This window comes from Sorex fumeus, unplaced genomic scaffold (assembly GCF_029834395.1).
Source record: "Sorex fumeus unplaced genomic scaffold, SorFum_2.1 ptg000043l, whole genome shotgun sequence".
NCBI lineage: Eukaryota > Metazoa > Chordata > Mammalia > Eulipotyphla > Soricidae > Sorex > Sorex fumeus.
The window spans coordinates 3253101-3267231 of NW_026606100.1; the positions used below are offsets into that span (position 1 = coordinate 3253101).

The window sequence follows — 14131 nt, forward strand, 5'->3', positions numbered from 1 at the left end:
AACCACCTGTGTTTGCTACTCAGACTTCGGCCTGGTCACATTCCAAGGCCACCGCTCCTAAATCACAGACTTCTGATCTGCATCACAGTCAAATATTTGGGTGGCAAAACCTACAAATGAGGGCTAGATCTCTGGGAGAAGAAAAAGTGTCAAGTGAATGGGAAAGGTTGGTATGTGGCGCTGGCTGGCCCAGAGAAGAGAACGGCCACATCAGCTCAAGCACTAACGGTTTCTTGGTGGGATAGAATTTGTGACTCCCTCGATAGTAACCGCTCCACTTTCACTACCTCGGCTTCTACAGAGTCGTGGGGATGTCAGTAAAATAACAAAACAAAACAGACATCTCGGTCTCATGGGGAAATAACCTAGGAGTATATGCGGTGCGGGGGCAGGAGACTGCACTGTTCTTCTTCCGGGAGCTGGTTTTTGTAGTCTCTGAGTCTTGGCCGCTGATGGGATTACACGGCGCCAGGGGGCTAGTTGGTGGGTGTGACCCCCGCCTACTGGAATTTGGAGGATGTGGGTGGAGGATGCTCGGCCCAAATTCGAGTAGGCTTGGAGATCTCAGCTCCGGAACCTGCGTGACTTTGTCCCTCGGCCAGTACCTTCATGTGTGCGGAGAGTGGTCTCAGCATGGTGGTGACTGGTCCTGGAGGTCTTTGGCTGCCGGAGCCCTGGTGGGGGCAGGGAGGAAAGCTCAACCCGCTCCCCTCCAAGGGGACCCGGCGGCGAGGACAGTCAGGCGCGGGGGCAGGCCACCACATCTTTATTATGACATCTTATTATCTCATTCCTACTTTGGACAAACTGGCAGGCTACCGAATGTAGCCTGCCCACACGGCAGAGTCTGGCAAACTGCCTGTGGCGTACCCAATATGCCAAATACCAGTAACAATGATGGGTCTCATTCTCTTAAAGAGCCTTGAATATAATCTCAGGGCTAGGATGAAGGAGACGTTACTGGGGCCTGCTCGAGGCAATTGATGATTAACAGGATGATTTGTGATTTGTGATTGTGATATGCAGTAGACTTTGATTCTGCTATACAAGTCAAAGAGATGGACGCTCAATTCAACATAAATTAATCCTTACATAGTCTTTTTTTTTCCTTATGGTTTTTGAGCTATACACAGCTGTTCTCAGGCTTATTCCTGGTTCTGCACATAAGAATCACACCTGGTGGGGTTGGATGGGGGCGCATAAGCTGTACTGGGGATTAAACCCATATCAGCCATGTGCAAGACAAGCCTTGCCCCTGTACTATCTCTCTGGCCCCTAACTCACAGGGGTTTTTTTGTTCTTTTTTTTTTTCCTTTTTGGGTCATACCCAGCAATGCTCAAGGGTTACTCCTGGCTCTGCACTCAGAAATTACTTTACTCCTGGCGGTGCTTGGGGGACCATATAGGATACCAGGGATTGAACCTGGGTCGGCCACGTGCAAGGCAAATGCCCTACCACTGTATTATCACTCTGGCCCCAACACAGTTTTAAACAAAACAAGGAAATACAAGAATATGCCACAAATGTCAAAGTGAAACAAAAATCCAGAGATTTTTCAAACGTAATAGAATTGGGGAGCCGGCCTGAAGAATCGTTTTTTAAAATAACTGCTATAATAAGGTTAAAGGAAAAAAGAAAATCATTCAAGAAACAAAATAAGATCTATGAAAGGAGAAACTATTAAAAAAGCCTCAAACAGAAATAATGGTTTAAAAAATGCACAGTAGCTGGGCTGCAGCATACAATAGAGGGATGTAACAGTAAACAACATGAGTAGTTAATAGAGGAGCTAAAAATAAGAGGAGTAGGGTGACTGGAGCGATAGCACAGCGGGTAGGGCATTTGCTTTGCACACGGCCAACCTGGGTTCAAATCCCAGCATCCCATATGGTCCCCTGAGCACCGCCAGGAGTAATTCCTGAGTGCAAAGCCAGGAGTAACCCCTGTGCATCGCCGGGGTGTGACCCAAAAAACAAAAACAAAAACAAAAAAACAAAATAAGAGGAGTAGGGCTGGAGCAACAGTACAGCAGGCAGCGCACTTGTCTTGCATGCAGCCCATCCCAGTTCAATCCTCAGTATCCCATAGGGTCTTCCAAATCCCACGAGGAGTAATTCCTTAGCGCAGAGCCAGGAGAAAGCCCTGAGCACAGCAGGGTGTGGCTTCCCCTGCCCTCTTCCCCTCTCCCTCTAAAACAGAAAAAGAGTAGTGAACATCCAAACAGAAGAGCATATAGAAAAAAACAATTGTAAAATATGAAAGCAGTGTAAGAGTTCAATGGAACAACCACATCAAGAGGAGTAATGGCACATTATAGGGCTCCCAGGAAAAAAAGAGATAGCTGCATAAAAACTGTACTTGAAGAAATAATAACTGAAATCTTCCATACTTGGCTGGGCCGGACAGATAGTACCATGGGGAAGGTGCTTGTCTTGCACATGACAGACCTGAGTTTGATCCCTAGAGCCCCATATAATCCCCCGAGCCCACCAGGAGTGATTTCTGAACACAGAGCCAGGAGTAACCCCTGAGCACTGCTGGGTGTGAATCCAAAAACAAACAAACAAGCAAACAAAAATTAAACAAACAAATCTTCCATACTTGAGGAAATAAATTAAGGATTCTACTACAAGAGGCTCAAAGAGTCCCAAATTGTCATTAAAGTATTAAAAATGGAAGAAAAGGGCCTGGGGAGATAACTCCGTAGACTAAAGCATGAGCTTTATACACAGGATTCCCTAGTCCAATTCCTGGCACTCACGGTCCCCCAAGTACTGCCAGGGGTGACTCCCAAACGCTGAACCAAAATCAGTCCCAAGTACCACTGAAAAAGCCCTGCCCCAGTAGAAACCCTAAAGACAGGCTAGGGTTTAACTCAGTGGTTACATAGACCTGGGTTCAAGCCCCAGCACATACATAAACACACACACACACACACACACACACACACACACACACACATACACACACGAACAAATTACTTCAAGCATCAAGGAAAAATAAACCTACAAGCAAGAAACTCCTATCTGATGAATCGTAATTTTAAACAGAAAGCCTATAGCACAGAAGGCGATAGATTTTCAACTTAAGAGTTGTCTGCCCTGCCAGACTATTGTTTAGAAAAGCAGGAAAGATAAAGATACTGAAAAGTAAATCATAGCAGGAAACAGAGAGCGAGTACAGCGAGTAGTGTGCTTGCCTTGCATGCAACTGACCCAGATTCTATTCGGCACTGCATATGGGCCCCCAAGTCCTGTCAGGAGTGATCCCTGAGCACAGACCCAGGAGTAAGCCCTGAGCAAAGCCAGAAGGGCCCAAAAACCAAAAGGAAAAAGAAAGAAACAATTGAAGCAATCCATCACCATTAAACTAGTTTGAAGAGAAACATCAAAGAGATTTATAAAATGAAGCAGGATCTCACCTGCAGGTAAGAAACCTGGAGACTATGCAGAGAGTTGGGGTGAGGGAAGGTTAAAAATACTGCTCATCCTCCACCCAGATCCTCCAAATTCCAGTAGGTGGGGGTCACACCCACCAACTGGCCCCTTGGCGCCATGTAATACCATCAACGGCCAAGACTCAGAGACTATAAAACCCAGCTCCCGGAAGTTGGACATCTTATTATCTCATTCCTACTTTGGACAAACTGGCAGGTTACCGATGTAACCTGCCCACACGGCAGAGTCTGACAAACTCCCTGTGGCGTACCCAATATGCCAAATACCAGTAACAATGATGGGTCTCATTCTCCTAACTCTGAAAGAGCCTTGAATATGGCACATTTAAAAAAATCTCAGGGCTAGGATGAAGGAGACGTTACTGGGGCCTGCTCAAGGCAATCGACGAATAACAGGATGGTCGTCGTGATAACCATGGTTTTGAGTCTATGAAGTTCCTGAGCTGTTGTTTGTCTGTGAGACTGTGTGTTGTTCCTTCTGTTATGAATGAGAGTCTCGCTGGCTAAAGTATTTTTGGTGAGGCATTTATTTCATTAAATTTTTTCACTATAAAAAAAAATACTGCTCATGGCTCGCTCTCAAGCCTGGGTTCTCCCTTGAACACGTATCTCCCTTGCTTGTCTCTGTGCCTCTACAGCAACTACTAATAGAATGAAAGAGTAAGATCAACAGTAACATAATAAAAGTAGGAAGTTTTATTTTTATTATTTTTACTTTTTTTTTTTTGGCGTTTCTATTTATACCTGGAAATGCTCAGGGGTTATTCCTGGCAGTGCTTAGGGGACCATATGGGATGCCGGGTATCTAACCCGGGTCGGCTGTGTGCAAGGCGAATACCCTGCCCGCTGTACTATCACTCTGGCCCCACAGTAAAAAGTCTTAATACCACACTTAAACTACAGACAATTCAACTGAACAAAGGTAAGAAATGAAATGGCCTTAAATAATGAAACAGAACAGATGGGCTTTATGGACATTTGTAGAACCATTGACCCCCAAAAGGAGCTGAAATCACTCTTTGTTTAAATGCACATGAATATTTTCAAGAATATACCATGTGCTGAAACATAAATATCAATAAGCTTATGGCTATTGAAATAATACCGATGATCTTTTCTGATCATAATGCAATGAAATTAGAATTCAATCACAAAGAAAGGCAGAAAAAGGTCCAAGGTATAGGGCCAGGGAGGTAACGCAACAGGGAGAGCGCACAACTCACACGTTCTATTTTTGTTTTATCCCCTGGTACTGCATGGCTCCCAAGCAACCACAAGGTATATATAGCCCCAAGCGCCCCCAAATATTGCTGGGTGTGGCCCCAGCACTCTGCCCCCCACAGCCCTGAAGATAAATGAAAATGAAACACAAGTTCTCAGAATCAATGAGATTTGGTAATAAAAGTACTGAATGGTACTAAGATGGAAATGAATAGGTCTTTATAAACACCTGTTCAAGAAACATGATCAATAAGCATGTAAATAACTGGAGATGTAAATAACTTACATCTAAGTAACTGGAGAAAGATTAAGCCATGGTCAGGGTGTGGCGCAGAGTTCAAAACCCGCCTTGCATCACGTGTGAGGTCCTTTGTTTGATCCCCAGTGCCACAGGAAAATAAGCGAAACCAAAACTTGGTAGAAGAAAGGAAATACTAAGAACCAGAACAGAGATAAAGAGAATTCAAACAAAAAATACGGAAGACCAAAGAAAGTAAGAAGTGGTTTTTCAAAATGATAGATATAATTGATAAGACTTTAGCTAGTTGTAAAAGGAAACGCGAAAACTTTCTGCATCCAGTTTTCATCTGAGAAAACGCAGGTGAAAAGAATTAGAAAGGTAGTGCTGGTGAGATAGTACAGCAGGTAGGGCGTCTGCCTTGCATATGGCTGAACCAGATTCAATTCCCAACATCCCATATGGTCCCCAGGAGTAATTCCTGAGTGCAGAGCCAGGAGTAACCCCTGAGCATTGCTGGGTGTGGCAAAAAAAGTCAACAACAAACAAAAAGAAATAGGAAGGGAAGTGAGAAATTACAACAGATATCATATAAATACAAAGAATTATAAGCAACTACTATAAGCAACTATATAACAATAAATTTGATAAAGTAAGATAAATGGAAACTTTTTAGATAAATACAACCCACCAAAACTGAAACAAGAAGAAACAGGAAACCTTCCTTGACTAATACCAGCACAGACATTGAAAGGGTAATTTTTTTTTTCCCCTTTATTTTATTTTATTTTTTTTTAGAGTTGTAGATTTACAATTTTTTGTGCTTTGGTTTCAATTATACAATGATCAGATACCCATCCCTCCACCAGTGCCCATTTTCCACCACCATGGATAATATCCCTCCCACCCCCATCCCCCCATCCCCCCTGTCTCTGTGGCAGGGCAATCCCCTGTGTTCTCTCTCTCCTTTTGGGTGTTGTGGTCTGCAAAAGAGGCATTGAGTGGCAAACATGTTCAGTCCATAGTCTACTTTTGACATGCATCTCCCCTCCTGGGAGGATCCTCCAAACATCCTTTATTTGGTGCTCCCTTCTCTATCTGAACAGCCCTTTTGAAAGGGTAATTTTTAAAAATGTACACAAAAATAATATTGAACAAGATGGCTTTACCAATGAATTTTACCAAACCTTTCAAGAAGAATTCAAGTCTATTATCCTCAGGATCTCCCAAATAATCAAAGAAGACATTCTTCCACATATATTCATGAGGTCAACATTATTCTGATGCTAAAGGCAGGCAAAGATTTGCAAAAAAAGAAAAGTGCAAATCAAAATATCTCTGATGAACACAGATGTGAAAGTTCTCGACAAAATCCCAGAAATAGAATTCAACAATGTGGCATCAATTAACATGACCAAGTAGGTTAATTTCAGGAATATAAGGAAGACAACATTCCCCCAACAGAGAATGAGGATTCCTCTTTCATCACATTAACGCTTGTTCTCTCCAGTCTCTTGGATGTGTGCCATATTCTCGGGTGTGAGATGATACCTCATTGCTATTTTGATTTTCATTTCCAGAGAAATAAGTGACCACTTTTGCATATGCTCACTAGCCATTTGTATAAATTCTTGGGGGGAGTGTCTATTCATCTCTTCTCTCCACTTTTATGAGTTTATAATTGTTTATTGTTGCTGATTTTTCTAAGTGTTTTCTATATCTTGGAGAGTAGCCCTTTTTCTGGTGTATTGTGTGCAAATGTTTTCTCCCATTCAGTAGCAATTCTTTTTATTTTAGCCTGAGTTTCTTTTGCCAACATACAACCACTTGGGAAAACAATATGGAGATTCCTCGAGAGGCTAAAATGGAACTACCATTTGATCCTGCAATCCCACTTCTGTGTTTCTGGCCAAAGAATACAAAACATCAATACAAAAAGTTATACCCACTCCAGAGTGTACTGCAATGTTCTTTATAATAATAAAATACAAAAGTAACCAAAGTATCCACCAAGAGATAATTAAGGGAGACCAAATGTACTATATAATAATACTATAGAATACAATATTATTATAATGAAAAATTATTATAAAGGGTAGAAAAAATAACCGAGAGGGCTGAGCATATGCTTTGCACATGGGCAGCCTAAGTACAACCCCCAGAACTGCAGTTCCCAGTTCAGAAGTAACCCCTGAACACAGCTAGGTACACAAAAAAGAAAAAAGAAAATAAAGAAACGCTCTCACACAATAAAAACTATCCAGATATTTTTAAAAATAGGGAGTTTTGCCATCATTAGCAACATGGAAAAAACTTGACATCATGCAAAACAAAGTAAGTCAGAAGAGAACAGAAGCATCGCACCCAGCAGTGCAATATATAAGTATATAACATTAAAACACAAAATGAATCTTTAAACAGTGAACATTGACAGCAGAACAAAGATTACCTGAGGGAAGACAAGGTAGAGGGGTGTACGTGTGTGTGTGTGTGTTTATGTGTGTGTGTGTATTAGTGTGTATGTGTGTGTTAGTGTGTTAGTGTGTATGTGTTTATGTGTGTGTGTATGTGTGTTTGTGTATTTTAGTGTGTATATGTGGGCTGGAACAATAGCACAGTGGTAGCACGTTTGCCTTGCACACAGCCAGCCCAGCCGGGCCAGGTTCGATTCCTCCACCCCTCTCAGAGAGCCCAGCAAGTTACCGAGAGTATCTCTCCCACACGGCAAAGCCTAGCAAGCTACCGTGACACATTCAATATGCCAAACACAGTAACAAACAAGTCTCACGATGGAGACATTACTGGGCCCGCTCCAGCAAATAAATGAACAATGGGAGGACCATGACCGTGACCGTGATGTGTGTTTGTGTATTTTAGTGTGTATGTGTGTGTTTGTGTGTATGTGTGTGTGTCTGCGAGTGTGTGTATGTGTGTGATTGTGTGCTAGTGTGTATGTGTGTGATTGTGTGTTAGTGTGTGTGTGAGCATTAAAAAACATTGAGTTTAAATCTGGAAAAAAAATTAAAATAAATCCAAAGGGAACTGGAGACATAGTGCAATGCACAGTGCCAGACTGGTCTTGGGTCCCAGGCACCCCTTTTGGTCCCCTGAGCCCTGCCCAGAGTGAGCCCTGAGCCTAGCTGGGTATGAACAGGTGAACCCTCTCCAGAGCCTGATGGTGGGCCAGGCTCTCCCGCCTGCGACCTGTGGGCCCTGCCGCCAGCTGGGACTTCAGTCCAGCCACTGGACTCCACTCGAGCAGCCTGACCTCACCCGGACCAGGCACGTAATGACAAAAACATGGGAGGCCCTGCCCCAGTGGGTGACCTTTTATCTACACAGGATTGTTTTCTCTGCCAAATAGACCGAAAGGAAGGAAGGCCAGCAAGACATTAGTTCTTTTCTTAGCTCGTAAATGGCTGACATTTCAGGAAACCCAAATTCTGAATGGGAGCAGAGGGGATTTCGATCCCTTCTGCCTGTCTGCGGGGACGGTCAGCCTTCCATGAGAATTCTCTCTCTAGACTGTTCTTTCCTGGGTCCAAAGGTGGCCCTGGTCCCAAACTCCTCCAGCTTAAGGACTCAGACTTGGGAATCCATCCACTAGCATTTTGTTTTTTTGGCACAAGTCACATCTGTGCAACTACACTAATCAAGCATCACATGGTATTAGTTACCTCAGTGTGAATGGAGCATGGCAGCCTTCTGCTGAATGAGGCCCGGGTGAAGAGAAGGCCGGAACAACGGGGGGCAGCCTCTGAGGCTGGACCAAGGAAGGACAAAGGAGAGGGGCTGGGGACAGGAAGGGTCGAGCTGGTGAAGGCTTTCTGCATCCAGAAAAACTACGTGTATAACAAGCCAAACAAACCAAAAATAAATCATACAATAATCCCATTTATACCTCACCAATGCAAACTAATCTATAGTGACAGAAAGCAGATCCGTGGTGGCCTGGACAGGGGAGGGGGAGCAAGAGGGAGGCACAGGGTTAGTTCAAAGGAACATGCAGGAACCAGGGGGTGAGCAGCAACTTAATTCAGATGATGGTTTTGGTGATTCACTTTGAACACGTGCAGTTTATTGTGTAGCAGTGGTGTTTCAGTAGTACCTTTTGGGGGAACACCAAAAAAACGCTATGTAAGTTGAGTGTGCCATTTATATAATCTGTATTAGAAGCTTCTAGAGAGTTCTGGCAGAAACAAGTGTTTTTCAAGAGGGTACCTCACCTCACTGTCGATCGGATTTTCACTCTGAAGCTCATAGGGATGAACTGAAGGATTCCCAGGCCCTGTCCAGAGAGCACAATCAAATTGTGGGACTCAAATGTTAATGCTAGGAAGCCTTTAGGAAAACTTAAGGAGTCTAACACAAATGTAAGGTATGAATTAAGTAACTAGCATATATATATATAGTGGTACTGGATAAACACAGTGGCTTAAACATCAGTGTATCTAATTTCACTCTGTCTAAAATGTCTTTCGACCATTATGACAAAGTTAGTTGGAAATGATCACTCTGGATAAGAACTGCAAGCTGAAATAGGTAAAGGAACAAATATGATAACCTCTCGTGATAACCTCTCATTATCTGTGTTGCAAACCAAAATGCCCAAAAGGGGGGGTGGAGAGAGAGAGAGAGAGAGAAGGAAAGTTCCTGCTATAGAGACAGGTGAGGAGTGGGGTGGGAGGAAACTGGGGACATTGGTGATGGGAAATGTACACTGGTGGAGGAATGGGTACTGGAACTTTGGATGACTGAAATCCAATCATGAACAGCTTTGTAATTGTGTATCTCACAGTGATTCACTAAAAAAAAAAAAGGAAGGAAGGAAAGAAAGAAAGAGAGAGAGAGAGAGAGAGAGAGAGACAGAGAGAGAGAGGGGGGCTGGAGCAATAGCACAGAGGGTAGGGCGTTTGCCTTGCACGCGGCCAACCCGGGTTTGGTTCCCAGCATCCCATATGGTCCCCTGAGCACCGCCAGGGGTAATTCCTGAGTGCAGAGCCAGGAGTAACCCCTGTGCATCGCCGGGTGTGACCCAAAAAGCAAAAAAAAAAAAAAAAAGAGAGAGAGAGAGAGGAAGAGAAAGCAAGCAAGCAAACTCTCTCAAAGGTCTTTATTTTTTATTTTTCAAAAGTTCTTTAAAGATCCGCCCCCCACTTCCACTCCAGGTAAAGGATATAATGGGTTTTCTTGGAAATGTCCACTTTTTGGTATGTATATTGGGGCGAGTGCATACCCCATCACACGAGTGCTACTCCCAGAAGTTTTCAGGGGTCACTCTTGGCAGTACTGAGAAGTCATGTGGTGCCAGAGATGAAACTTGGGGCTCCGTCATGCATAGCATTTGAGTATCTCCTTGGCCCAGTATTAAAAATCTCAATGGAGTTGGCAGTTGTTTGGCTGGGGCTGCCCCGCACCTGAGAGGAAAGATGGTGGCCGCGAAGAAGACAAAAATGTTGCTGGAGTCCATCAACTCCTGGCTCCAGCTGGTGATGAAGAGCGGCAAGTACGTGCTGGGCTACAATAGACGCTGAAGATGATCCGCCAGGGCAAGGCCAAGCTGAACATCCTGGACAACAACTGCCCGGCGCTCAGGGAATCTGAAATCGAGTACTACGCCATGTTGGCCAAGACTGGGGTCCATCACTACAGTGGCAATAACATTGAGTTGGGCACAGCCTGTGGGAAATACTAGAGTGTCCACGCTGGCCATCATCGATCCAGCTGATTCTGATATCAACAGAAGCATGCCAGAACAGACTGGGGAAAAGTAAATCATGCAAAAGTTTTCTGTAGTAAAATCAATTATTTAAAAATAATAATAATAAAAAATAATTATTAAAAAGTTAAAAAAAAATAAAAATATCAATGGAGGGGCTGGAGCAATAGCACAGCGGGTAGGGAGTTTGCCTTGCATGTGTCCGACCCGGGTTCAATTCCCAGCATCCCATATGGTCCCCTGAGTGCCAGGTGGCACGCTCTAGTTGTTGCCCGCACAGGCGCTCAGCAGCAGCTGTACCCTCTACTGATGATACTCATGAAAGTTCTGGCTGAAGAGCTCTGCCGGGCTCACGCTCCTGGCCACAGATACATGCCTTTAGTTGTGGTGCTCACAAGGCCATGGTTTAGCACTCAGAAACACCCGGCTGTGCTCTGGAGATGACCCGCTCAGCCGCTTCAGACAGCTGAACCACCAGCACCCAGACTCAGCACATCTGGGCAGCACGAGGAATTGAGCTGAGTCCTCCCACTTATGAGGCAGGTGCCTTTTGTCACTGAGCTCGAGAGTCAGTCCTCACTCTGGGGACATACCGTGCTTCCTGCGTGCAAAACATTACAGTTAGGGGTCAGAGAAGCAGAAAGTCGGGTGCTTCCTTTGCATGTGGACAACCAGGATTCCATCCCTGGTACCACATATGGACCCCCAAGCCCCTGTGGGGCTGATTTCTGAATAATTCATTTCTTCTGAGCCAGGAGAATGCCCTGAGCACTTCCAGGTATGGCCCCCAAATAAGCAAAACATTGTGCTTAGCCTGTTGAGCTCTCTTTTGGATTCACTCCATATTTATTATTATTATTATTATTTTTAAAACTCTCTTAATGTTAGGGACAAAGAAATTCTACAAGGTCACATACAAAGAAGGCTTTGGCTTCAATAACAGTCCTGGAAACAAAAAGACAATGGAGATATGCTATCAAAGTTCTGAGGAAAACTGACCTCTTATCTAGAATTCCATACTGAATCAAGTGCTGGTCACTTCAGACATGAAGGGCTTCAACAAATTTCCCCTTCAGGCACTCTCAGATGCACTCTAGAGAATATATGTCATCAAGAAGAGGAAAGAACACAGCCTTGGGACCCACAAAGAGCGACTCAGTATACAAAGGAGAGAGGCCAGGGTATGCCCTGGCGACAAATGACAGCTGTGGCAGCTCCCCCAGAGCAGGAGAAAAAGCTCCAAGCGAACATCTCAAGAGTATCCAGAAAGGACATCTGGATAACTGGCAGAGAGGAGGGTTAATCAATGGTGAGATTTTTGAAGCGTAAGTTAAAAAAATGGAAAAAAAAACCAAGAAGATAACCAAAACAAAGATATGTGTGAAAGGAAAAGCAATCATAATGGACTCATGTCTCAGCAGTGCTAAACCCATCCACGTCGTCATCCTAACAAGCACACGAACTACTGATCTACCAAAAATTACCCTCTAACCATACTGAGAACCAGGGACATAGGAAGTGCATTTGTGCCGAGGGAGGGAGTGAAGACAAGGAAGTCGAATCCTCCTCTCCCATAGTGGGAAGTCAACAGATACTGCCTCAACTGGAAAATCAGGAAGCAGCAATACAAACATGTTATTTATAGATGGGTAAAAGAATTAGTTAAACAAGTTGAAAACGGGCCCTCTGGGAAGGGGAAGTGAGGGGGGAGTTGGGTGGATGGGGGCTGAAGGATGCTCTTTGTCTTAATAAACTTTGTAGCACTTGTAGACTATTTTAAGTCCATGCCTATATGACTTTGATAAAAATTTACAATAATAGTTTTTGAAATGAGTGAGGTGGGTGCCACAGAGGTTGTCAAAGGGCTGAACAGATGGTGCTGCATGCTGGAGACCCAGGTTTGATCCCCAGAACTGCACGGTGTCCTGAGCATCACCAGATGCAACCAGTTCCCAAACACAGACCAGGGAGTAGACCCTGAACACCAAAAATTTGCCCTTCCTCCCAGAATTTTTTAAAGAAGGGAGCTAGAGCGATAATACAGGGGGTAAGGCACTTGCCTTGCATATGACCAACCTTAGTTTGATCCCTATCACCTCATATGGTTTCCTGAGCACCATCAGGAGTGATCCCTGAGCAGTCAGGAATAAGCCCTGAGCACAGCTGGGTTTGAAACAAAACCCCAAAATGTAGGAAAAAAATAGATAAATAAAATATAAAGGAGTGCGATGAAAGGATGATAAAATTAACTTATTGAGGGTCCACAAGTGCAAACGGGTGTTCTACATATAGGTGCCAACCTACTGGTTCCACATTTAGAAGTTTCTGCAGGTCATGCAAGACACATATACGAAGGTATTTCCATTTGGGGTGCAACATGGGGCTCAGCCCAGCCCTGTGCTCCATGTCGCTTTAGTCAACTACTTAGTCCGAACCTCAGTGTCTCCCCTGGAAAGCCATGGGGCAGGATTCCTGAAGGTTTCATGAGCAAATGTCCAAACCCACTCAGCAGGGCCTGGCTCTCTGACCAGCAGCTCCAGGTCCTAATTTGGAGAAGAGAGAAGTACTGCATGGCACAGGGAAACTCCTGGCTGGCTAAGAGCCCACGGCAGTCCTGCTGTATAAGAAGGAGGCTCCACTGATGGGCTGCCTCGTACTGGCACTGAGAACTCTGACCCTTGTCTTAAGTTTCTTTTTTTAAATTTTTATTGAGGCACTGTGATTTACAAGACTGTTAGTGATGGTTTCATGATACGTCTTCCCAACACCACCTCTTCTGATGTTTTAAATGCCAGTGACAACAAGCTAGTTGCTCTTCAGTATGTGAGAATGCTCCGCCCGTGGGCGCAGGGATGGGGTAGGGGAGGAGAGAGGGGTGTACGGGTGGCTGAGACTGAATTCACATCACAGAGGGGACACAGTGGCCCCAGGAGAGGCCACCTTCCATTCAGAGAGCTGAGACAGACCGGTTTCAGGAATAGAGCCAAGGTTCAGCATAGAAGAAAAACACCCCAAACTAGGAAAAGACCCAAGCTCCCAATCCCCCACCACTTGCTGCGTTTGTGACCCAGGTATGTCATTTGTCACAGTGACTCACTCTTCTCTTTGAGAAGAGGACTCAGCTGGATGCTTTCAAGGGCCCCTTTCTGGCATACAAGAAAGCCAACTTTCCGAGGGCAGGAGCCATGACCTGGTCATCACCCTGTCCCGACTGAGTGCCTGAGGCATCGGCTACCACAGAGCTGGTGGCCAACAGATATTTGTTGAATGAGTGGGACTGAAAATCAAGACAACTACATTTATGGCTCTTAACACCAGAAAATGACCCCAGTCCATGAAATCAATCACAGATGATGAAAGTAAAACCTCGCAGAGATAAAAAGCCTGTTAGCGGCCACCACAGCTAAGTAGGAATGAACTGAGAGGCGAATTCCAACTCTGGGAGCTCAACAGAAGGAAGGTAAAGAGGGGCAAGATGGAGAAGGGACCCACACC

At 44.5% G+C, this 14131-nt stretch overlaps 1 pseudogene; it reads left to right on the forward strand.

Annotated features, from left to right (window-relative positions):
- The first annotated feature begins 10346 nt into the window (after positions 1 to 10346).
- LOC130029861 (60S ribosomal protein L30-like) lies at positions 10347 to 10727 on the forward strand (annotated as a pseudogene).
- The last annotated feature ends 3404 nt before the right edge of the window (positions 10728 to 14131 follow it).